Source organism: Schistocerca serialis, chromosome 2, assembly GCF_023864345.2.
Source record: "Schistocerca serialis cubense isolate TAMUIC-IGC-003099 chromosome 2, iqSchSeri2.2, whole genome shotgun sequence".
NCBI classification, from domain to species: Eukaryota; Metazoa; Arthropoda; class Insecta; order Orthoptera; family Acrididae; genus Schistocerca; species Schistocerca serialis.
In genome coordinates, this window is record NC_064639.1 from 589,747,343 (window position 1) to 589,772,665 (window position 25,323).

Sequence of the window (25,323 nt, forward strand, 5' to 3'; positions counted from 1 at the left end):
CACGTGTCACCAGCCATTACCTTCCACGTAGTGTATAGCGTCCTCGGCACAATTTACAGTAGCTACGAAGTACTCGTAACATTGGTGGCGCCAGAACAAGTGGAAAGCGTGCTCGTCACCCCGTCCTTGAGCTTCACCGCATGTTGGCTGGTGCGACACGTGTTTGAGCTCGTGGCGCTGACATTCTCATGCTCGGCGTTGCAGGACCAGGAAGCACAGGCAGCGACTCTGTTACGCAGGGCTGCGGGCCTCACAGGGGAAGAGCCGGAGATGAAGGCCTTCCTCAACCAGCTGGAGCGGGGACCTACCTTGCGGTTCACTGCATCCGGCCTACTGCCGATTGACAGACGACTGCTGGTGTCTGCTGTCTCTGCCACAGTTACCTACCTCGTTGTGCTGGGTCAGCTCGGACTTAACTCATCATCCAGGTACTTTTATTTATTTGGTTTTTCACACTTCGTAGCCCGTACATTTATTTATTTATCCACAGTTCGTGACCCGCTATTCCCATCTCATTCTCCTTCAGTGATGTAGAACAAGTTAGACATTAACACGCGGAAGCAGCAACGACAAATTATGACTCTACTAATCCAGTCATACCGATTAGTCCAGCCATCTTGGCTTTCAGTTTCTCGAGTATTTTAATGAAAAGTATGAACACCTGCGTTAAGAACATTTATATCATTGTATTCTAGTTTTAAAAGTATATTTTTTCATTACAAACACTCATATTTCCCTCAGTATCACTGCTGATAAAAGACTTAATACGAGGGTAACTCCAAAAGAAATGTACACTACTTTTTTTTTAAATCCATCTTTTATCCTATATGTTTGAAAGTTTTACAGTGTGTAGATACATCCTTTAGGAACAATATTTTCATTTCTCCACATAATTTCCATCCCTCTCAACTGCCTTACGCCATCGTGGAACCAGTGCCTGTATACCCGCACGGTAAAATTCTGGACCAACCTGTTGGAGCCATCGTTTGGCGGCGTGCACAAGGGAGTCATCATCTTCAAAGCTTGTTCCACGAAGAGAGTCTTTCAGTTTCCTAAAGAGATGATAGTCACTCTTCCAGCAGAAGGTGTGGTTTCTTGGGTGAATTTGCATGATGCTACTCCATTGATTGCCTCTCCAATTCTGGTGAAAACTGATGGAGCCATGTTTCATCACCTGTCACAATTCTTCCAAGAAATTCATCTCCAACACTCTCGTACTGTTCCAAAAGTTCGCTGAATACCGTTTTTCTTGTTTCTTTGTGAGCCACTGTCAACATCCTGGGAACCCACCTGGCACAAACCTTTTTTAACGCCAACACTTTCAGTATTCTGCGAACACCTCCTTCCCGTATCCCAACGTAGCGTGACAATTAGTTTACTGTGATGTGTCTGTCAGCAGTCACCAATTCGTTAACTCTCTGCACATTGTCTGGAGTGTGTGCTGTACAAGGCCTGCTGCTGCGAGGACAATCCTCAATATTGCCGTGCCCGCTTTCATCACGTAACCTGCTTGCCCACAGACTAACTGTACTGTGATCGACAGTAGCATCTCCATGCATCTTTTTAACCTCTTGTGGATGTTTCCCCCTGTCTCGTTTTCATAGCACAAGAATTCTATGACAGCACGTTGCTTCTGACGAACGTCAAGTGTAGCAGCCATCTTGAAGACATGCCGTGACGGCGCCACTCACGGGAACAGGTTGAACTAAGTTTCAAAACAAGCGGGAAGGATGTATCTACACACTAAAACTTTCACACAGGCAGAATGAAAACTGTATTTTTACAAAAATACTGTGCACTTCTTTTGGAGTGACCCTCGCAGTAATGTTTACCCAACAGAATCACATTCCCCTCTGCGGATTATTAATTGCCGAAAATTTCTGTGACATGACTAGTACAGATCGCTTAACGACTCTGTATCAGTTCGGTCACACTTAATTCCAATTTTAAAGTTGACGGTGGAGACTACCGGGAGGTGGTTGAAAAGTTCTCACGCAAGGAAACGGATTCAGGGACTAACGATGGTCACTGCTGTGCTCAAGACTTCGGTGACATCCTGAGGTGGTTCTCGAGGTCTGAAGCTGCGGTTTCCAGGAATTCATTCCTGTCGGGTGCCTTACCCATAAAGTCCCCTCTTGACATGCAGCAAGTGTCTATTCAGCATGGATGCCAACAAGAATTCTGCCTCTCCATTCCCACAACACTTGAGAAACATAGCAGCGTCGCAAGAGTATTTTCGTTTCAGCCAGTCCTTTGAATTGTCTCCCCCTCTAGACAGTTTGGGTGGTTAGTCAACCAATAGTACAAGACTGTTCAAAGTCGCTTCCAATCTCGTAAATAGTTTATGAGAATTTGTACGCCATGTCTGGGAAACTTTTGCAGCATTTCCCTCTGTATTCATGCTTCAAGACACATTTACTTTCGTCACATTGGTTATAAGCTTTCTACCCCATCGAAAGTGAGCTCGAGTTGAGAAAAGAGCACTTTGTGTTCTTATCACTCGCTTTCTGAAATTCTGATGATTAGCTTCCTTGTCTTTCTCCCGTGCTGTCGGTGCAGAGAGCAGATGTGTCACCATTTGCTGTATGAGAGGTGTCTATACTCTGTGCAGTTCGTATTTATCTGGTTGTTTATGAATCTGGGAAACGAAGTTCATTGGGATATTTGTCTTGTTTGTTTAAAGACGGTAGTTGCCCAGATGAAGAACTCAGATTTGTTCTCCTTTCAGTCGTTCAATCTTATTGAGGATCAATTAAATAATTTAGCTCACTTTATTGGGGTGTCTGACAAATCTTGAAATTCCATTCCTTTTTTGTATCAGATAAAGGTGGCAATGGAAAATTATAGCACATGTTTTTCATTACCCAGAAACAACTTTACAAGAAATTGATGGTAATATTTTACTATATTAACATTAAGCACCACTACCTCTATTGAAATAATTATTTCTTGGATGCAAAATGAGTTCCTGTGTTCCACCTCAGGGCCAATACAGCACTTTTCGGCAGTCTGTTCTCACTAAAAAGACGCCTATAGTTTCAATATACTGGGAAATATAAAAAAACTTCCGGGCAACTAATATCTGAATACGATAGCAATTGTTTGATGACACAAATACACGTTCAAGTAGAACTAGTTTCCAGTGTGTTTTCTTAAAACCAAATACAGACCAAGCAATTGAAAGTATACATGCAAATACAAGAGAGGTACACTGCAGGTAGTAGAAGAATTGCCTTTAATGCATGATTTAATGTATTTTCATACAGTTAGAAGAAATTTTATACATAATATTACAAGGAGCTGGAACCACCGGCCTGGACTCGTTCCCAGCAGCGAAATTAAGTACATTAAACAGACACAAATAAAAGTATAAAAAAAAACATCCTAGCTTTTGGAGTGTATTCACACACATGTTGAAGATACTGTAATGAACTGCCTTTTACTTAAATATTGTATATCTTTACATTACCTCTCGATATAATCTCACCGATGTCAACAGACGCCTCAAATTATCTCTTGATAATCTTGCTGTTGACTGTGAATTAAATATAATTACATAGGTAGCAATAGGTAATAGTTTTAAAAGATGTGTTGTACTGAGGGTGTACAGAAAGCTTAAAGATGAAAGGAAAAGACACGAAACGCCAGCAGTGACCAAAACTAAATATATCTCTGCGTTCAATGGTCCACACTGTGGCCGGCCCGAGTGGCCGAGCGGTTCTAGGCGCTACAGTCTGGAGCCGCGCGACCGCTACGGTCGCAGGTTCGAATCCTGCCTCGGGCATGGATGTGTGTGATGTCCTTAGGCTAGTTAGGTTTAAGTAGTTCTAAGTTCTAGGGGACTGATGACCTCAGAAGTTAAGTCCCATAGTGCTCAGAGCCATTTTTTTCCACACTGTGAACGCGTAGTCACACTGTGAACGCATTCGGTCGCAGGTTGGAATCCTGCCTCGGGCATGGATGTGTGTGATGTCCTTAGGTTAGTTAGGTTTAAGTTGTTCTAAGTTCTAGGGGACTGATGACCTCAAAAGTTAAGTCCCATAGTGCTCAAAGTCATTTGAACCAATTTTTGAACGCATTGCGAAATCACTAAGGAAAATTAAGCCAAAAGTTGGATTTCGTACTAACAGAAATTGAGGTAACAGATTATGTAATTTTATAGAAAACAACGAAAACAAATTTTCGAAGTCTGGAATGCATACAATGAGGTAACTTCAGTCGTGGTATACCACCTAATACAAGGTCGGAACCCCTCTTATACCACGTAGCGCAACAAGTCGTCGTGGCATGGACTCAACAGGTCGTTGAAAGTACCTTTCAAAAGGATTGAGCCATGTCGCCTCTATAGCCGTATACATTTCCGAAGGTGTTGCCGATGCAGGATTTTATGCACGAACTATCTTCTCGATTACGTTCCATAAATGTTCTATAGCATTCATGTCGAGAGATCTGGATGGCCATATTATTCTCTCGAATTGTCCTGAATGTTCATCAAAGCATCACGAACACTAATGGCTTGATATCATGGCGCACTGTTATCCCTGAAAATCCCTTTCTTATTTCTGAATATGAAGTCCATGAATGGCAGCAAATGATCTCCAAGTAGCTGTTAATGGTCGGCTCAGTTGGACCAGAGGATTCAGTTCATTCCATGTAAACACAGCCCACACAGTTATGCGGCCACGGCCAGCTTGCACAGTGCCTTGATGACAACTAGGGCATCGCTCGGTCTGTGACACACACTCGAAAACTACCACCAGCTCTTAGCGACTGAAATCAGGACATCTGACCAGGCCACGGTTTTCCATTCGTCTAGGATGCAACCGCTATGGTCATGAGCCCAGGAGAGGCGCTGCAGGCGATGTTGTGGTGTTAGCACAGGAATTCTCGTCGGTGGTTTGCTGCCATAGCCCACTAAGGCCAAATTTCGCCGCTCTGTCCTAACGGATACATTCTATATCCACACAGTTTTGTTTGTTTGTTAGCAGTGACAACTCTACGCAAACGTCGCTGCTCTCGGCCTTTAAGTAAAGGCCATCGGCCACTGCGTTTTCCGCGGTCAAAAGCAATGCCTGTAATTTGGAATTCTCGGCAGAGTCTTCACACTCTGGACCTCAGGCTGTTGAATTCCCAGACAATTTCCGAAACGGAGTGTCCTATGCGACAAGCTCCAATTACTAAGTCTTTTGAACTACTTCCAAAGTCTGATAATTTCTTTTGTCCAGCCATAATCATGTCGGAATCCTTGTCACATGAATCACCTGGGAACAAATGACAGCTCCACCAATGAACTGCCCATTTATAACTTGTGTACACGACACTATTGCCATATGTATATGTGCATATCGCTATCCCACGTTTTGTCACCTCAGTGAAATTTCAAATGCAGGATTGCTATAAATTTTATTTTGGCCAAAGAGGTAAAAATTTTGCAATAAGATACTGGGTTCAACTGGGCTTTGGTTAACCATTTACGTTGCTAGGAACGTAATGTGGACCCTATTACAAGAAATCTTAAAATCCTATATGAAGCACCTCAAGAGCATCTACCTATTAATTCCCAAGAACGTGAGATGCATTCTCATAGAAAGAAGCGGTCACAACGAGTGATAAATGAGGAGACGGATTTTAGTAAACTTGTTTCTTTGACATCTTCCATGATCTGCTAAGATATTTCAGTGCTTGGAAAACCAGTCCCATCACCACCACCTTATTGCTATTGACTCCACATAGACTTCGCGCTCGTTAACTTGTGGTCAGTTTCCTATGATTTTATCATTGCTTTCTTTTATATACCGTTACTGACTGCTTTCTGCTGTTGTTGGGGTCCACAATTACGCTCGTTTTTATCTGCAGTCTTGTATTTGGTGCTGCTTTATTGTAGTGCAAATTACATTTGTTTTCTTTATTGTGATTTCATTCCTCTGCCTGGGCAGCGGCACAATCTGCCGCTCTTCAGTCGAGTGACATTAAAATTAAAAGGGTGAAACGATACATATAAAAATCAATAAAAATGGGGGAATAAGAACATAATCATGGGAGACAATGGGGATTAAAGTATGACTTACATGGAGACGTTCATTGGGGGACAGTTAAAAAAGACCACATAAAGATAAAAAACGCAGTTGGTGCTGTGTGTAGCACATAAAGTAGATAGAAGTCACATACACAAGTTAACAGTTCGCCACAGTATTAAAACACACCAGAACAATGACACTTTAAAACCACTCCACAAGATGAAGCACACGCAACAAAGAATAAAAACTGCTGGTAGGGGCCTGCCAAAGTAGGAGAGACCTGATAGGAGGGAGAAGAGAGGAGAGGAGGGGGCAGCAGGGGAGGGTGGGCTGGAGAGTGTGGGAAGAAAGAGAAAGGTGGTTGGGGGCGCACCAAGAGGCAAGAGACAGGTGGGGTGGGAGAGGGAGAGGGAAGGCAAGGGAGAGAAGAGACATGGAAGGCGTGCACTGGAAAGGGAGGGGCATAGGAGTGATGACAAAACTGCTCAGGGGAAGAGAAGAGAAGAGGAGAGCAAGCCATTAAGAGGGGGAGGGGGAAGCTGGGGTTAGAGTTGGTAGGAGGAGTAGATATCAGGGCGAAGCTCATCACCTGGCAGATGTAGGTGCTGGATGTTGCATTGGTAAAGGAGGTGGAAGGTGTGGAGATGGAGAGAGAGCAGGACACAAGGGTTAATGTGTGGCAGTGGGCTGGGAGTAGAGAGGATAGGAGGCAACAGGGGGTGGGGGGCATCGAGTCTGTGGATGATGTACAGAGTTCGGGTGTGTTTGAGGAAAGGGAGAAGCTGTATAAAGGCGATGAGGTCATCGAGAATCTGTGTGGGGGACAGGAAGCAGATGCAGAAGGCGAGGCAGAGTGCCTGACATTCAAAGATTTGGAGGGCTTTATAGAATCTGGGCAGGGCAGAAATATAATCAACGCTGGCATAACAAAGAATGGCACAGATCAAGGATCTGCAGGTGTGATGGATGGTGGAAGGATGCAGTCTCCATGTGCAGCCACGCAGGAGTTTTAGGAGGCACAGTGTTGTGGGCTTTGTGTTGGAGTGTAAGGAGATGAGGAGCCCAGGTATTTCAGGATAGGAGTGGCGTGGACAGGATGACCATAAATGGTAAGGTAAAACTAGTGAGCTAGAAGGAATGGATGGTATGACCTATGATGATTGCCTGGGTCTTGGAAGTGGTGATGTGAAGGAACCAGTGGTTGCACCAGGTGGTGAACTGGTCAAGGTGACTTCGAAGGGTACATTGGGACCGTTGAAGGGTAGGATAGCGAGCCAGGAAGGCGGTGTCATCAGCAAATTGGAGGAGGTGAACAGGCAGGGGAGGTTTGGGCATATCTGCAACATACAGGAGATAGAGAAGAGGGGAAAGGTCGGAGCCTTGAGACACACAGTGTGGGATGGGAAAGTTATAATTGATACAAGTCTTATGTTAGGCAATGTTTGTTAATATCACACGAGAGCCATGCAAATCCACATGTGTTTATCCACATGAAATTATCATTTTGATGATTACTTAACATATTAAAAAGAATGGAAAGTATGTTTTAGTCAAATTTTTGTTTTATTCATTTTTGCACTTATCAGTCATCAATAAAATAGAGTGAGCTGTTATTGTGCCTTGAGCGCCATCTCATAGTGACCAAATAATTTTCCTTCTTGCAGGCAACTGTCTCGCTGTCAATATGCACCTCCACTTCATATTAGTAGACCACAAAATTACTGAATCTGGTTGTGAATGGCTCTTCAATAGGATTATCGTGAGTTTTTTCGTGTTATATCAGGACATGCTGAAGCACTTGAAGCGGTCTTGAAATCATTCATAGTGCGATGTGTTTTCCTTAGTAGCTACTATACTGTTTACTGTAATGTCCACCCTCCGCCTCCTTTCCCAACACAACTTCCAACATCTACCCCTCCTGGATAGTGAGCTTCACCCTGACATCTACCCTTCCTACCAACTGTAGCCCCACCTTCCTCCTGCCTCCTCCTCAGGGCTCCCTCTCCTCCTCCTCGCTTCTTCTGAGTAGCTTTTCCCTCCTACTACACCTCTCTCTCCTGTGCTCCCCTTCAGTGTCTCTGCACTCCCTCCTACCTTGTCATCCCTCTTCATCTCCTGCCCCACCGTCTCCTGCCTCTTGGTGCACCCACTGACGCCCCTACTCTTTTCATTCCACCCCCTCCCCTACTGCACCTTGCTCTCCCCTCTCTTTACATCCTCTCCAGCCTCTCACTCGGCAGGTCCTACCTGGCAGTTTTGTTCTTCATTGTGTGTGCTCCAAGTGGCTTTAAAGTGTGTTGTTCTGGAGTGTTTTTAATACTGTGGCAAACTTTTAACCCGTGTGCGTGACTTCAATGCCTTTTTTGCGTTCTACGAATCGCCAAACGAGATTTTTTTAACTTTATGTCGACTTTTTTAATTTTTTAATTGTACCCCATGAACGTCCCTAAGTCAGTGTATTTTTACCTCCATTATCTCCCCTCACTCTCTTTTATGTCCCCTTTTTTATTGTCTTATATGTAACATTTTCTTCTAGTATTAGTTGTCATGTCACTCGTATGAAGAGCGGCGGATTGTGCCGCAGATTGCCCTCCCCTGTCCATATGTGGTAGGGGAACGAAATCACAATAAAGATATAAAATTGCTGTAACGTCACAGATTGTTTCTAATAACGTCCATGGGAGGCCAAGTGCAATAATATCATGGTCAAGTAATGCAAAGAAATACTATTCAACGATATACATTGTGTCAATGTTTTAAAGCGTTTAGCGTGTACTAATCATGTATGCTTTTGTATTTGTATTGTACTGATTGTGAGGACTTCTCATTCTGTAACTTACTGAAATTGTGTACATACAAAGGATATTTTGTCTTCTTGGGAAAAATATTTTATAATTTCATAAATTGCGTATCTCATGGTTTCGCCTTTTTGCCTCATGACAGATCTGATGATGTCATCTAGGTAAAATCCCTAATTAGTAATAAGAAATAAAAAAGTGTAGCCAAGACAGAAAAATGTTGTGTTTGTAAAAAATTAGTTTCATCTAAATCTTTTTGATACACATAATTTGGTTTTGAAAACGTATTTTATTTGTGGTCACCTACCAAAACTAATTTCTGTGCTTTCCCCTACTATAGCTTTGAAATCTCCCGTGGTTATTAGATTTTCATTTTCCATTATATACTGAGTTAGCTGTGCTGTGTCTTTATATTTTCTATTTTTTCAGCCTCTGCTTCTGATGTCAGCATATATAAGTGAACTGTTGCTGTAGGTGTTGGTCTGCTGTAGCTTCTGCTGGAAGTAATGGTACCAATGACCAGAGTATCCCAATCTTTGCACTATCTTCCCATTCCTTGCAAAACATTCCTGCTTTATACTTCTTTCTGAACTATGCTATCCTATATTCATCTCACCAGATATCTCCTTTCCATTTCATTTAATTGACTCCTGCTAGTCTAGACTGAGCCTTTGGATTTCCCTTTTCAGGTTTTACATATCCCCTACCACATAAAACTTCTGACATTCCACTCTCCGACTTGCAGTGTGGTACAGCGTTGTTGGATTTTCAACCTACTTCTCATTGCCTCCTCTTCTGTGACGGTCAACTCCCGGATATCCTAGCCTGAGGATTAAGGTTACTTGCCAATGTGGGAATATAGACAGTTTTCCTGCTGCAGGAGATATATTTTGTGCGTTCTTACTATGTGTCTTTAACTGTGATTTCCATTTCCTTCTGCATCCTCATATATCATTGCTGGTTTTTCCGTCTTTACTGAGTTTCCCACCTCCAGAGTAGGTCAGTATCCTGAAATTGTATCCACTCACTTGCTGTGTTTGCTGAGGCCACTGGCATAATGAGGGCGACTTCTTATATCTGAAGTTTCCGGCCACCATAGCTGCAATTGTTTATATTCGTAATTCAGGTATTGGCTAGAATTGAAATCGGCACATTCTAGTTAGCAGTCGGAGAAGCTTCACGTAGACAGTCATTACTTACTGGTAATTCGGAAAAACAAATGAGAGAGGAATGAGACTCCTTTGATTCTGGAATAAATATCCGCAAGTAATAACAAATACACTGGTCAAGAATCACAAAAGAAGAATATATACTTCTAAGAGACCCGCTAACTCGGTAAGTCACTAACTTTATTGCGTCAAGGTCAGCAGACAGAGAATCAAAAATCTGGTATTGGAGAGCAGGGTGACCTAAGGGGTGATTTATATTCATAGAACGATTTAGTAACGGTGAAGAGTGAGCTGAAGTTTAAATGAACCAACGGAAAGAAGCAGTGCATAAGGAATTAGGCTACTGAAATAATGAGAAATGATTACATGCATTTGAGGTTCTCTGTGCATGCAGAACCTCACATAGTGGAAGATATAGCAAATCATTGACATCAAAAGGAATGCACGTCTCTAAAAGTAGACTATCAAAGAATCTGGAAACACGAATAGAGGTAGACGGAACGTAATACGACTTACAGTTAGAAGGAAAGTAATTACGATTAAATCTGGGACAGCAAAAGAATTATATTAAGTAATCAACGAAAGAAAAGAAAAAAATTTCAGTAAGGAAGTAAATACATTGTAGTAGGTCACTTAATTACAAATTCAACAGGAAATGCAGTGAAGCTGAAGCTAAACGCTTGCAGGAAAACGAAAAGAAAGCGGTCATCGGATGAGCAGATTCATCATATAGAGGAGTCAAAATAATTCTCGACGAAATTATAGGGATTAGATATTAAGAGCGCTAGAGCAATGTCTTCTTCGAAGATGTACTTAGAGGTACTAACCAATCTAAAGAACATGCTCCTCCTAATAGCATTACTAGACAGCAAATGAAGTAAATACTGATGTAATGTTCTTCTGGTTGGATGGTTTGGAGAGTAAAGGGACCAAACAACAGGGCCATCAGTCTCATGTTGTTCCATACACCTTCCTCAGTCGCCAGGAAAAACATCTGCTTTTAAATTCATTACAACCATACATGAGCCACGGAGAACCAAAGTGGTCAAAGTCTAAAAATTCTAGTTTTTGAGCTGTACCACTCACTCCCACCGAAGCCATTTGAGAGCTCCAAATGAATTCTTCCTCTCATCCATGAGTGAAGTGCGTTCGCGTGAATAGTGACATAACTCAAGTATTAAAAAAAAATCAAAAAATTATTTTCGCATTGTTAGTAAGTACTGGCATTGTACGACGCGTGGTGGCAGCGCGGTCTTGGGCACCTTGCCACGGTTGGAGCGGTTCCCTCCGTCGGAGGTCCGAGTGCTCCCTCTTGCATGGATGTGTGTGTTATTCTTAGGGTAAGTTATTTTAAATTAGATTAAGTAGTGTGTAAGCCTAGGGACCGATGACCTCAGCAGTTTGGTCCCATAGGAACTTACCACAAATTTCGTAAATTAGCATTGTTTTCTTTCTTTAGATTTGTAATATCCAGATGTTATTAAATCAGAAGTTGTCTTTGTAAGGGATGTTGGTACTCCATGTTGAAGTGTAGGTTAAGGCCTACACGAAGGAAGGAGTGATGTCTCACATTAAATACGTAAACCACGAAACTCGTCCCTCTCAACAGTGCTGCGCGACCTGTCACAGAGGCGAAAAGGACAGACGCGATGACACTTCTCCCGTACATCCGTCCAGTGCACCACGCTTTCTTCAACCAACTGACAACTGCAAGTTCGGCTCAATAATATGGACCATTTTACAGAGAAAGATGATCTGGAAGTAAAATCGAGTAAACAGACGTGCTCCATTACAAACACTCTTGATATATCAACATGAGAGGAACAACATTTTAAGAAATTTTGACTTTTAGAAATAACAATTTATTTATAATCAGTAGATGAACCCATTGGCGAATAATTGGACGGACTCAGTAGGTAGTATTCTAGTAACTAACAAAAATAATGCAATTATTTTAGCTCAGTTTGTGAGAGAAAAATGCATAATGTGAGCAATAAGTGCAAACTCACATTTAATGTATCACCTTATGTCTATCTTTTATAAATAAATTGCAGTCATGGAGATTAAAAGGCAGCATATTCCTTCTCATGTGTTGAACTTCACCAAAACGTTTATAGAAAGAGTGGCAAAACTCTTTATTTATGCCACTTTAAGTATCACTATTAGTGAATACCTTAAAGGAAAAGCATTACTACAACTTTTAGGGATTGTAAAAAAAAAATTAAGGTAAAAATAACTAAGATGTCTGTAGTTACTATGATATTTCGTTCGTCAATTTCATCATATGAATCACAAATTACTGTAAAGCACGAATTTATATGAAAAGAAACGAAAAATCTTTCATTTCTCAGAAGTGGGAAAAACTGAGTAATACCACTTTGGCTCTCAGTGGCTCATCTATACAGGCTCATTCTTATTAACGTTTGAAAACCTCAAAAGTAATGTATATGATGCTGAGTCAAGCTCGTAATTGGACATAGACACGTCGGATCACAGATAACCGAAAATGCCCGAAAAGTGGATGACAAAAACGTTGAACATGTAGCATCATCACATGACGTCCCTTAGCTCAAGTGCTGCGGTTGAACCTATCAATCCGTTGCATTTGATCATCAAAACCAAAACCAAATGTTCACATCGGAGTGGCTTTGCGCCCTGTGCGACGCTTTACAGCGTGGAGCACAGGGTTCGAATTTTGCGTCTGGCAGGCATTATGTTTTTCATTGCGTTAGGCAGTTACGTGTTTGCACTGGGTAATGTTTATTATTTGTTATTTACCGGTCTCGCTGTCCCCGTTGGTTTATTTCACAGTACAGTACAACGAAAACTACCGTATTGCGTCTCAAGTACGTGAGCATCAGTTTCCGAATTACGTCTTTATCAAATAATGTCTGTACAAAAAAGAAAGAAGTAGTGGCAAAAGTAAAGATATACAAAAAGAATAGCTTTAACTTGGTTCAACGAGGATAATAATTTTGTAACTTCTCGGGGCGGGGACTACTCAATAGGACGTCGTTATCAGGAGAAAGAAAACTGGTGTTCTACGGATCGGAGCGTGGAATGTCAGATTCCTTAATCGAGCAGGTAGGTTCGAAAATTTAAAAAGGTAAATGGATAGGTTAAAGTTAGATATAGTGGGAGTTAGTGAAGTTCGGTGGCAGGAGGAACAAGACTTTTGGTCAGGTGAATACAGGGTTATAAATAAAATATCAAATAGGGGTAATGCAGGAGTAGATTTAATAATGAATAAAAAAAATACGAGTGCGGGTAAGCTACTACAAACAGCATAGTGAACGCATTATTGTGGCCAAGATAGACACGAAGCCCACGCCTACTACAGTAGTACAAGTTTATATGCCAACTAGCTCTGCAGATGATGAAGAAATTGATGAAAGGTATGATGAGACAAACTAAATTATTCAGGTAGTGAAGGGGGACGAAAATTTAATAGTCATGGGTGACTGGAATTCGACAATAGGAAAAGGGAGAGAAGGAAACATTATAGGTGAATATGGATTCGGGGTAAGAAATGAAAGAGGAAGCCGTCTGGTAGAATTTTGCACAGAGCATAACTTAATCATAGCTAACACTTGGTTCAAGAATCATAAAAGAAGACTGTAGATTTAGGAACCAGGTTTTAAATTGTAAGACATTTCCAGGGGCAGATGTGGACTCTGACCACAATCTATTGGTTATGAACTGTAGATTAAAACTGAAGAAACTGCAAAAAGGTGGGAATTTAAGGAGATGGGAACTGGATAAACTGACTAAACCAGAGGTTGTACAGAGTTTCAGGGAGAGCATAAGGGAACAATTGACAGGAATGGGGGAAAGAAATACAGTAGAAGAAGAATGGGTAGCTTTGAGGAATGAAATAGTGAAGGCAGCAGAGGATCAAGTAGGTAAAAAGACGAGGGCTAGTAGAAATTCTTGGGTAACAAATGAAATATTGAATTTACTTGATGAAAGGAGAAAATATAAAAACGCAGTAAATGAAGCAGGCTACAAGGAATACAAACGTCTCAAAAATGAGATCGACAGGAAGTGCAAAATGGCTAAGCAGGGATGGCTAGAGGACAAATGTGAGGATGTAGAGGCTTATGGCACTAGGGGTAAGATAGATACTGCCTACAGGAGAATTAAAAAGACCTTTGGAGAAAAAAGAGCCACTTCTATGGAATCAAGAACTCAGATGGATATCCAGTTCTAAGCAAAGAAGGGAAACCAGAATGTTGGAAGGATCATATAGAGGGTCTATACAAGGGCGATGTACTTGAGGACAATATTATGGAAATCGAAGAGGATGTAGATGAAGATGAAATGGGAGATATGATACTGCGTGAAGAGTTTGACAGAGCACTGAAAGACCTGAGCCGAAACAAGGCCCCGGGAGTAGACAACATTCCATTAGAACTACTGACGGCCTTGGGAGAGCCAGTCCTGACAAAACTCTACCATCTGGTGAGCAAGATGTATGAGACAGGCGAAATACCCTCAGACTTCAAGAAGAATATAATAATTCCAATCCCAAAAAAAGCAGGTGTTCACAGATGTGAAAATTACCGAACAATCAGTTTAATAAGTCACAGCTGCAAAATACTAACACGAATTCTTTACAGACGAATGGAAACACTGGTAGAAGCCGACCTCGGGGAAGATCAGTTGGATTCCGTAGAAATGTTGGAACACGTGAGGCAATACTGACCTTACGATTTATCTTAGAAGAAAGATTAAGGAAAGGCAAACCTACGTTTCTAACATTTGTACACTTAGAGAAAGCGTTTGACAGTGTTGACTGGAATACTCTCTTTCATGTTCTCAAGGTGGCAGGGGTAAAATACAGGGAGCGAAAGGCTATTTACAATTTGTACAGAAACCAGATGGCAGTTATAAGAGTCGAGGGGCATGAAAGGGAAGCAGTGGTTGGGAAGGGAGTGAGACAGGGTTGTAGCCTCTCCCGATGTTATTGAATCTGTATATTGAGCAAGCAGTAAAGGAAACAAAAGAAAAATTCGGAGTAGGTATTAAAACCCATGGAGAAGAAATAAAAACTTTGAGGTTCGCCGATGACATTGTAATTCTGTCAGAGACAGCTAAGGACTTGGAAGAGCAGATGAACGGAATGGACAGTGTCTTGAAAGGAGGGTATAAGATTAACATGAACACAAGCAAAACGAGGATAATGGAATGTAGTCGAATTAAGTAGGGTGATGCTGAGGGAATTAGATTAGGAAATGATACACTTCAAGTAGTAAAGGAGTTTTTTCTATTTGGGGAGCAAAATAACTGATGATGGTCGAAGTAGAGAGGATATAAAATGTAGACTGGCAATGGCAAGGAAAGAGTTTCTGAAGAAAAGAAAATTTGTTAACATCGAATATAGATTTAAATGTCAGGAAGTCGTTTCTCAAAATATTTGTATGGAGTGTAGCCATGTATGAAAGTGATACGTGGACGATAAATAGTTTGGACAAGAAGAGAATAGAAGCTTTCGAAATGTGGTGCTACAGAAGAATGCTGAAGATGAGATGGGTAGATCACATAACTAATGAGAAGCTACTGAATAGAATTTGGGAGAAGAGGATTTTGTGGCACAACTTGATTAGAAGAAGGGACCGGTTGGTAGGACATGTTCTGAGGCATCAAGGGATCACCAATTTAGCATTGGAGGGCAGCTTGGATGGTAAAAATCGTAGAGGGAGACCAAGAGATGAATAAACTAAGCAGATTCAGATGGATGTAGGTTGCAGTAGGTACTGGGAGATGAAGAAACTTGCACAGGATAGGGTAGCATGGAGAGCTGCATCAAACCAGTCTCAGGACTGAAGACCACAACAACAACAACATGTTTACAATAGACCACATTTATGAAAGGAGTTTGAAATTGGCACCGTTTGCCCGAATGCAAGTTTTGCATCGCTCAGTCATCCTTTCGCGCCCAAGCCCAATCGCTGCACGTGCGGCGATGAGCGTCATATAGTGATATCACAGGTTAAATCCTTCTCATCCATTTTTTGTGGTATTTCCCGAAATTTACGAACTCATGAGTCTTACATTAAATTACTTATCTCAGCAGAGTTTTTAAAGGATAATAAGTTCCACGTAATACATATCTAAATATGTTCTTAGGAGGAAGGTCAATATCCAGAGAAATATCAGGAACGCTCTCATGAAGCAGAAAACATCATATGGACATGTGCCGTGCCCCGAGAGGTTTCCGAGATAGAAGGCATATAACGCGCGTTTGCTTCCGTGCTAGTGGCTCGTACGTATGTGTCCTGCTCTTATCACTTGATTGGTTGTGATACTACAATTAACTGGCAAACATAATCGCCAGTAATTACACCTTTACATTTCTGATTATGGGGACGACGTCTGATGTGTACAATCGAATGGGGTATACGTGAGATGAACTACTTGATAACATCATGGAGGCTGCTGTCCTCATTAGCGAACGTGCAGGGCCACTTAGATACGCAACAATTTCTCCCAGGAATGCACAAATGCACAGAAGTTGACGGTGGGATATTTCAATATTTATACTGAACTTTACAACAGATGTAATATGACGTGCATTTTTCAACTGATGCTTTATACGAGGGACGTTTCATAAATAATGCGCTGGTTGGTATTACTGCGGATTTTTGAATGGAACAGCAATTAAAACTACGTCAATTGTAGTTGGGAGTTTGATGAAGAAGCACGCGGTTTCGTTTCTTCGCTGTGTACTCCGACATAACGTTGGCGAGAAGTAGACATGGACCCCGCAGGGGTCTCGGGTACTTTGTCGTACATCAAGCTGTATGTGACAAGAACAGGACAGAAATCCATCGTGCGTTAGTGAAGTTTATGGTGAGTTTATAGTGGTGTGTAGTGCACTTTCACATTGGATTAATCGTTTCCGTGGTGGTCGTATGAGTATAGACGATAATCCAACACCCGGAAGCTCAAAAACGTCAACAGATGAACGAAGTTGGAACTTGTGGCAGATGCTCTTGAAAATCGCAGTGCGTCTCGTGATGAATTCTCTGAAGCTACGGGAATTCCCCCAACATCTGCATTCCGTATTCTGACAAATAATTTGAGGAAGAGAAAAGTTTCTGCCAGATGGATCCCACACAGTTTGACTTCTGAACTTAAGCAGAGATGCTTGAACATTACAACCTTGCTCAAACAAGAATTTGACCGCAGAGATCAAGGATTCATGTGTCGAAATATCGCTACTGATGAAACGTGGATTACAGACTTTGACCCGGAGTTGAAATCACAGTTCAATGAACGGGAAGCTTCAGATTGCCGTCGTCCAAAAAATTTTCGACGCGCTCGATTCAAGTAAATTATGATTCTTGCTTATGATCACCAAGGAATCATCATGACAGATAGAATCCCATGTGGAACAAGTGCGACAGCAGTGTTTTATCGTAACTTCAAATAAAGCCTACGAAGAAAAATGCACAAAACCCGACCTTAGTTTCCCGAGGATGAGCCACTCATTCTCTATGGCAACGATATACGCCAAAACCTGCGTGAATACGTGTGTGAAGTGTTGCCGCATCCTTCCTCTATCCCGCACATGAGTCCACCAGACTTAGACTTGTTCCCGAAGCTGAAAAAGACCTATTCCTGGACTTCGATATCTTCTCAAGAACGCCAGTCTGGTGAACACGCTATCCTGTCTAGGAGAACCCACTTTGTCGCAGCTGCTGCTGGGATGGCAACAGAAAGAACCACACGAGGAACTGAATGGTAAGCTCCGCCGTTTGCAGCACGTTCACCTGTTGCTGCAGCGTGCTGCAGAGCTTCTGCAAGCACACGTGTCACCAGCCATTACCTTCCACGTAGTGTATAGCGTCCTCGGCACAATTTACAGTAGCTACGAAGTACTCGTAACATTGGTGGCGCCAGAACAAGTGGAAAGCGTGCTCGTCACCCCGTCCTTGAGCTTCACCGCATGTTGGCTGGTGCGACACGTGTTTGAGCTCGTGGCGCTGACATTCTCATGCTCGGCGTTGCAGGACCAGGAAGCACAGGCAGCGACTCTGTTACGCAGGGCTGCGGGCCTCACAGGGGAAGAGCCGGAGATGAAGGCCTTCCTCAACCAGCTGGAGCGGGGACCTACCTTGCGGTTCACTGCATCCGGCCTACTGCCGATTGACAGACGACTGCTGGTGTCTGCTGTCTCTGCCACAGTTACCTACCTCGTTGTGCTGGGTCAGCTCGGACTTAACTCATCATCCAGGTACTTTTATTTATTTGGTTTTTCACACTTCGTAGCCCGTACATTTATTTATTTATCCACAGTTCGTGACCCGCTATTCCCATCTCATTCTCCTTCAGTGATGTAGAACAAGTTAGACATTAACACGCGGAAGCAGCAACGACAAATTATGACTCTACTAATCCAGTCATACCGATTAGTCCAGCCATCTTGGCTTTCAGTTTCTCGAGTATTTTAATGAAAAGTATGAACACCTGCGTTAAGAACATTTATATCATTGTATTCTAGTTTTAAAAGTATATTTTTTCATTACAAACACTCATATTTCCCTCAGTATCACTGCTGATAAAAGACTTAATACGAGGGTAACTCCAAAAGAAATGTACACTACTTTTTTTTTAAATCCATCTTTTATCCTATATGTTTGAAAGTTTTACAGTGTGTAGATACATCCTTTAGGAACAATATTTTCATTTCTCCACATAATTTCCATCCCTCTCAACTGCCTTACGCCATCGTGGAACCAGTGCCTGTATACCCGCACGGTAAAATTCTGGACCAACCTGTTGGAGCCATCGTTTGGCGGCGTGCACAAGGGAGTCATCATCTTCAAAGCTTGTTCCACGAAGAGAGTCTTTCAGTTTCCTAAAGAGATGATAGTCACTCTTCCAGCAGAAGGTGTGGTTTCTTGGGTGAATTTGCATGATGCTACTCCATTGATTGCCTCTCCAATTCTGGTGAAAACTGATGGAGCCATGTTTCATCACCTGTCACAATTCTTCCAAGAAATTCATCTCCAACACTCTCGTACTGTTCCAAAAGTTCGCTGAATACCGTTTTTCTTGTTTCTTTGTGAGCCACTGTCAACATCCTGGGAACCCACCTGGCACAAACCTTTTTTAACGCCAACACTTTCAGTATTCTGCGAACACCTCCTTCCCGTATCCCAACGTAGCGTGACAATTAGTTTACTGTGATGTGTCTGTCAGCAGTCACCAATTCGTTAACTCTCTGCACATTGTCTGGAGTGTGTGCTGTACAAGGCCTGCTGCTGCGAGGACAATCCTCAATATTGCCGTGCCCGCTTTCATCACGTAACCTGCTTGCCCACAGACTAACTGTACTGTGATCGACAGTAGCATCTCCATGCATCTTTTTAACCTCTTGTGGATGTTTCCCCCTGTCTCGTTTTCATAGCACAAGAATTCTATGACAGCACGTTGCTTCTGACGAACGTCAAGTGTAGCAGCCATCTTGAAGACATGCCGTGACGGCGCCACTCACGGGAACAGGTTGAACTAAGTTTCAAAACAAGCGGGAAGGATGTATCTACACACTAAAACTTTCACACAGGCAGAATGAAAACTGTATTTTTACAAAAATACTGTGCACTTCTTTTGGAGTGACCCTCGCAGTAATGTTTACCCAACAGAATCACATTCCCCTCTGCGGATTATTAATTGCCGAAAATTTCTGTGACATGACTAGTACAGATCGCTTAACGACTCTGTATCAGTTCGGTCACACTTAATTCCAATTTTAAAGTTGACGGTGGAGACTACCGGGAGGTGGTTGAAAAGTTCTCACGCAAGGAAACGGATTCAGGGACTAACGATGGTCACTGCTGTGCTCAAGACTTCGGTGACATCCTGAGGTGGTTCTCGAGGTCTGAAGCTGCGGTTTCCAGGAATTCATTCCTGTCGGGTGCCTTACCCATAAAGTCCCCTCTTGACATGCAGCAAGTGTCTATTCAGCATGGATGCCAACAAGAATTCTGCCTCTCCATTCCCACAACACTTGAGAAACATAGCAGCGTCGCAAGAGTATTTTCGTTTCAGCCAGTCCTTTGAATTGTCTCCCCCTCTAGACAGTTTGGGTGGTTAGTCAACCAATAGTACAAGACTGTTCAAAGTCGCTTCCAATCTCGTAAATAGTTTATGAGAATTTGTACGCCATGTCTGGGAAACTTTTGCAGCATTTCCCTCTGTATTCATGCTTCAAGACACATTTACTTTCGTCACATTGGTTATAAGCTTTCTACCCCATCGAAAGTGAGCTCGAGTTGAGAAAAGAGCACTTTGTGTTCTTATCACTCGCTTTCTGAAATTCTGATGATTAGCTTCCTTGTCTTTCTCCCGTGCTGTCGGTGCAGAGAGCAGATGTGTCACCATTTGCTGTATGAGAGGTGTCTATACTCTGTGCAGTTCGTATTTATCTGGTCGTTTATGAATCTGGGAAACGAAGTTCATTGGGATATTTGTCTTGTTTGTTTAAAGACGGTAGTTGCCCAGATGAAGAACTCAGATTTGTTCTCCTTTCAGTCGTTCAATCTTATTGAGGATCAATTAAATAATTTAGCTCACTTTATTGGGGTGTCTGACAAATCTTGAAATTCCATTCCTTTTTTGTATCAGATAAAGGTGGCAATGGAAAATTATAGCACATGTTTTTCATTACCCAGAAACAACTTTACAAGAAATTGATGGTAATATTTTACTATATTAACATTAAGCACCACTACCTCTATTGAAATAATTATTTCTTGGATGCAAAATGAGTTCCTGTGTTCCACCTCAGGGCCAATACAGCACTTTTCGGCAGTCTGTTCTCACTAAAAAGACGCCTATAGTTTCAATATACTGGGAAATATAAAAAAACTTCCGGGCAACTAATATCTGAATACGATAGCAATTGTTTGATGACACAAATACACGTTCAAGTAGAACTAGTTTCCAGTGTGTTTTCTTAAAACCAAATACAGACCAAGCAATTGAAAGTATACATGCAAATACAAGAGAGGTACACTGCAGGTAGTAGAAGAATTGCCTTTAATGCATGATTTAATGTATTTTCATACAGTTAGAAGAAATTTTATACATAATATTACAAGGAGCTGGAACCACCGGCCTGGACTCGTTCCCAGCAGCGAAATTAAGTACATTAAACAGACACAAATAAAAGTATAAAAAAAAACATCCTAGCTTTTGGAGTGTATTCACACACATGTTGAAGATACTGTAATGAACTGCCTTTTACTTAAATATTGTATATCTTTACATTACCTCTCGATATAATCTCACCGATGTCAACAGACGCCTCAAATTATCTCTTGATAATCTTGCTGTTGACTGTGAATTAAATATAATTACATAGGTAGCAATAGGTAATAGTTTTAAAAGATGTGTTGTACTGAGGGTGTACAGAAAGCTTAAAGATGAAAGGAAAAGACACGAAACGCCAGCAGTGACCAAAACTAAATATATCTCTGCGTTCAATGGTCCACACTGTGGCCGGCCCGAGTGGCCGAGCGGTTCTAGGCGCTACAGTCTGGAGCCGCGCGACCGCTACGGTCGCAGGTTCGAATCCTGCCTCGGGCATGGATGTGTGTGATGTCCTTAGGCTAGTTAGGTTTAAGTAGTTCTAAGTTCTAGGGGACTGATGACCTCAGAAGTTAAGTCCCATAGTGCTCAGAGCCATTTTTTTCCACACTGTGAACGCGTAGTCACACTGTGAACGCATTCGGTCGCAGGTTGGAATCCTGCCTCGGGCATGGATGTGTGTGATGTCCTTAGGTTAGTTAGGTTTAAGTTGTTCTAAGTTCTAGGGGACTGATGACCTCAAAAGTTAAGTCCCATAGTGCTCAAAGTCATTTGAACCAATTTTTGAACGCATTGCGAAATCACTAAGGAAAATTAAGCCAAAAGTTGGATTTCGTACTAACAGAAATTGAGGTAACAGATTATGTAATTTTATAGAAAACAACGAAAACAAATTTTCGAAGTCTGGAATGCATACAATGAGGTAACTTCAGTCGTGGTATACCACCTAATACAAGGTCGGAACCCCTCTTATACCACGTAGCGCAACAAGTCGTCGTGGCATGGACTCAACAGGTCGTTGAAAGTACCTTTCAAAAGGATTGAGCCATGTCGCCTCTATAGCCGTATACATTTCCGAAGGTGTTGCCGATGCAGGATTTTATGCACGAACTATCTTCTCGATTACGTTCCATAAATGTTCTATAGCATTCATGTCGAGAGATCTGGATGGCCATATTATTCTCTCGAATTGTCCTGAATGTTCATCAAAGCATCACGAACACTAATGGCTTGATATCATGGCGCACTGTTATCCCTGAAAATCCCTTTCTTATTTCTGAATATGAAGTCCATGAATGGCAGCAAATGATCTCCAAGTAGCTGTTAATGGTCGGCTCAGTTGGACCAGAGGATTCAGTTCATTCCATGTAAACACAGCCCACACAGTTATGCGGCCACGGCCAGCTTGCACAGTGCCTTGATGACAACTAGGGCATCGCTCGGTCTGTGACACACACTCGAAAACTACCACCAGCTCTTAGCGACTGAAATCAGGACATCTGACCAGGCCACGGTTTTCCATTCGTCTAGGATGCAACCGCTATGGTCATGAGCCCAGGAGAGGCGCTGCAGGCGATGTTGTGGTGTTAGCACAGGAATTCTCGTCGGTGGTTTGCTGCCATAGCCCACTAAGGCCAAATTTCGCCGCTCTGTCCTAACGGATACATTCTATATCCACACAGTTTTGTTTGTTTGTTAGCAGTGACAACTCTACGCAAACGTCGCTGCTCTCGGCCTTTAAGTAAAGGCCATCGGCCACTGCGTTTTCCGCGGTCAAAAGCAATGCCTGTAATTTGGAATTCTCGGCAGAGTCTTCACACTCTGGACCTCAGGCTGTTGAATTCCCAGACAATTTCCGAAACGGAGTGTCCTATGCGACAAGCTCCAATTACTAAGTCTTTTGAACTACTTCCAAAGTCTGATAATTTCTTTTGTCCAGCCATAATCATGTCGGAATCCTTGTCACATGAATCACCTGGGAACAAATGACAGCTCCACCAATGAACTGCCCATTTATAACTTGTGTACACGACACTATTGCCATATGTATATGTGCATATCGCTATCCCACGTTTTGTCACCTCAGTGAAATTTCAAATGCAGGATTGCTATAAATTTTATTTTGGCCAAAGAGGTAAAAATTTTGCAATAAGATACTGGGTTCAACTGGGCTTTGGTTAACCATTTACGTTGCTAGGAACGTAATGTGGACCCTATTACAAGAAATCTTAAAATCCTATATGAAGCACCTCAAGAGCATCTACCTATTAATTCCCAAGAACGTGAGATGCATTCTCATAGAAAGAAGCGGTCACAACGAGTGATAAATGAGGAGACGGATTTTAGTAAACTTGTTTCTTTGACATCTTCCATGATCTGCTAAGATATTTCAGTGCTTGGAAAACCAGTCCCATCACCACCACCTTATTGCTATTGACTCCACATAGACTTCGCGCTCGTTAACTTGTGGTCAGTTTCCTATGATTTTATCATTGCTTTCTTTTATATACCGTTACTGACTGCTTTCTGCTGTTGTTGGGGTCCACAATTACGCTCGTTTTTATCTGCAGTCTTGTATTTGGTGCTGCTTTATTGTAGTGCAAATTACATTTGTTTTCTTTATTGTGATTTCATTCCTCTGCCTGGGCAGCGGCACAATCTGCCGCTCTTCAGTCGAGTGACATTAAAATTAAAAGGGTGAAACGATACATATAAAAATCAATAAAAATGGGGGAATAAGAACATAATCATGGGAGACAATGGGGATTAAAGTATGACTTACATGGAGACGTTCATTGGGGGACAGTTAAAAAAGACCACATAAAGATAAAAAACGCAGTTGGTGCTGTGTGTAGCACATAAAGTAGATAGAAGTCACATACACAAGTTAACAGTTCGCCACAGTATTAAAACACACCAGAACAATGACACTTTAAAACCACTCCACAAGATGAAGCACACGCAACAAAGAATAAAAACTGCTGGTAGGGGCCTGCCAAAGTAGGAGAGACCTGATAGGAGGGAGAAGAGAGGAGAGGAGGGGGCAGCAGGGGAGGGTGGGCTGGAGAGTGTGGGAAGAAAGAGAAAGGTGGTTGGGGGCGCACCAAGAGGCAAGAGACAGGTGGGGTGGGAGAGGGAGAGGGAAGGCAAGGGAGAGAAGAGACATGGAAGGCGTGCACTGGAAAGGGAGGGGCATAGGAGTGATGACAAAACTGCTCAGGGGAAGAGAAGAGAAGAGGAGAGCAAGCCATTAAGAGGGGGAGGGGGAAGCTGGGGTTAGAGTTGGTAGGAGGAGTAGATATCAGGGCGAAGCTCATCACCTGGCAGATGTAGGTGCTGGATGTTGCATTGGTAAAGGAGGTGGAAGGTGTGGAGATGGAGAGAGAGCAGGACACAAGGGTTAATGTGTGGCAGTGGGCTGGGAGTAGAGAGGATAGGAGGCAACAGGGGGTGGGGGGCATCGAGTCTGTGGATGATGTACAGAGTTCGGGTGTGTTTGAGGAAAGGGAGAAGCTGTATAAAGGCGATGAGGTCATCGAGAATCTGTGTGGGGGACAGGAAGCAGATGCAGAAGGCGAGGCAGAGTGCCTGACATTCAAAGATTTGGAGGGCTTTATAGAATCTGGGCAGGGCAGAAATATAATCAACGCTGGCATAACAAAGAATGGCACAGATCAAGGATCTGCAGGTGTGATGGATGGTGGAAGGATGCAGTCTCCATGTGCAGCCACGCAGGAGTTTTAGGAGGCACAGTGTTGTGGGCTTTGTGTTGGAGTGTAAGGAGATGAGGAGCCCAGGTATTTCAGGATAGGAGTGGCGTGGACAGGATGACCATAAATGGTAAGGTAAAACTAGTGAGCTAGAAGGAATGGATGGTATGACCTATGATGATTGCCTGGGTCTTGGAAGTGGTGATGTGAAGGAACCAGTGGTTGCACCAGGTGGTGAACTGGTCAAGGTGACTTCGAAGGGTACATTGGGACCGTTGAAGGGTAGGATAGCGAGCCAGGAAGGCGGTGTCATCAGCAAATTGGAGGAGGTGAACAGGCAGGGGAGGTTTGGGCATATCTGCAACATACAGGAGATAGAGAAGAGGGGAAAGGTCGGAGCCTTGAGACACACAGTGTGGGATGGGAAAGTTATAATTGATACAAGTCTTATGTTAGGCAATGTTTGTTAATATCACACGAGAGCCATGCAAATCCACATGTGTTTATCCACATGAAATTATCATTTTGATGA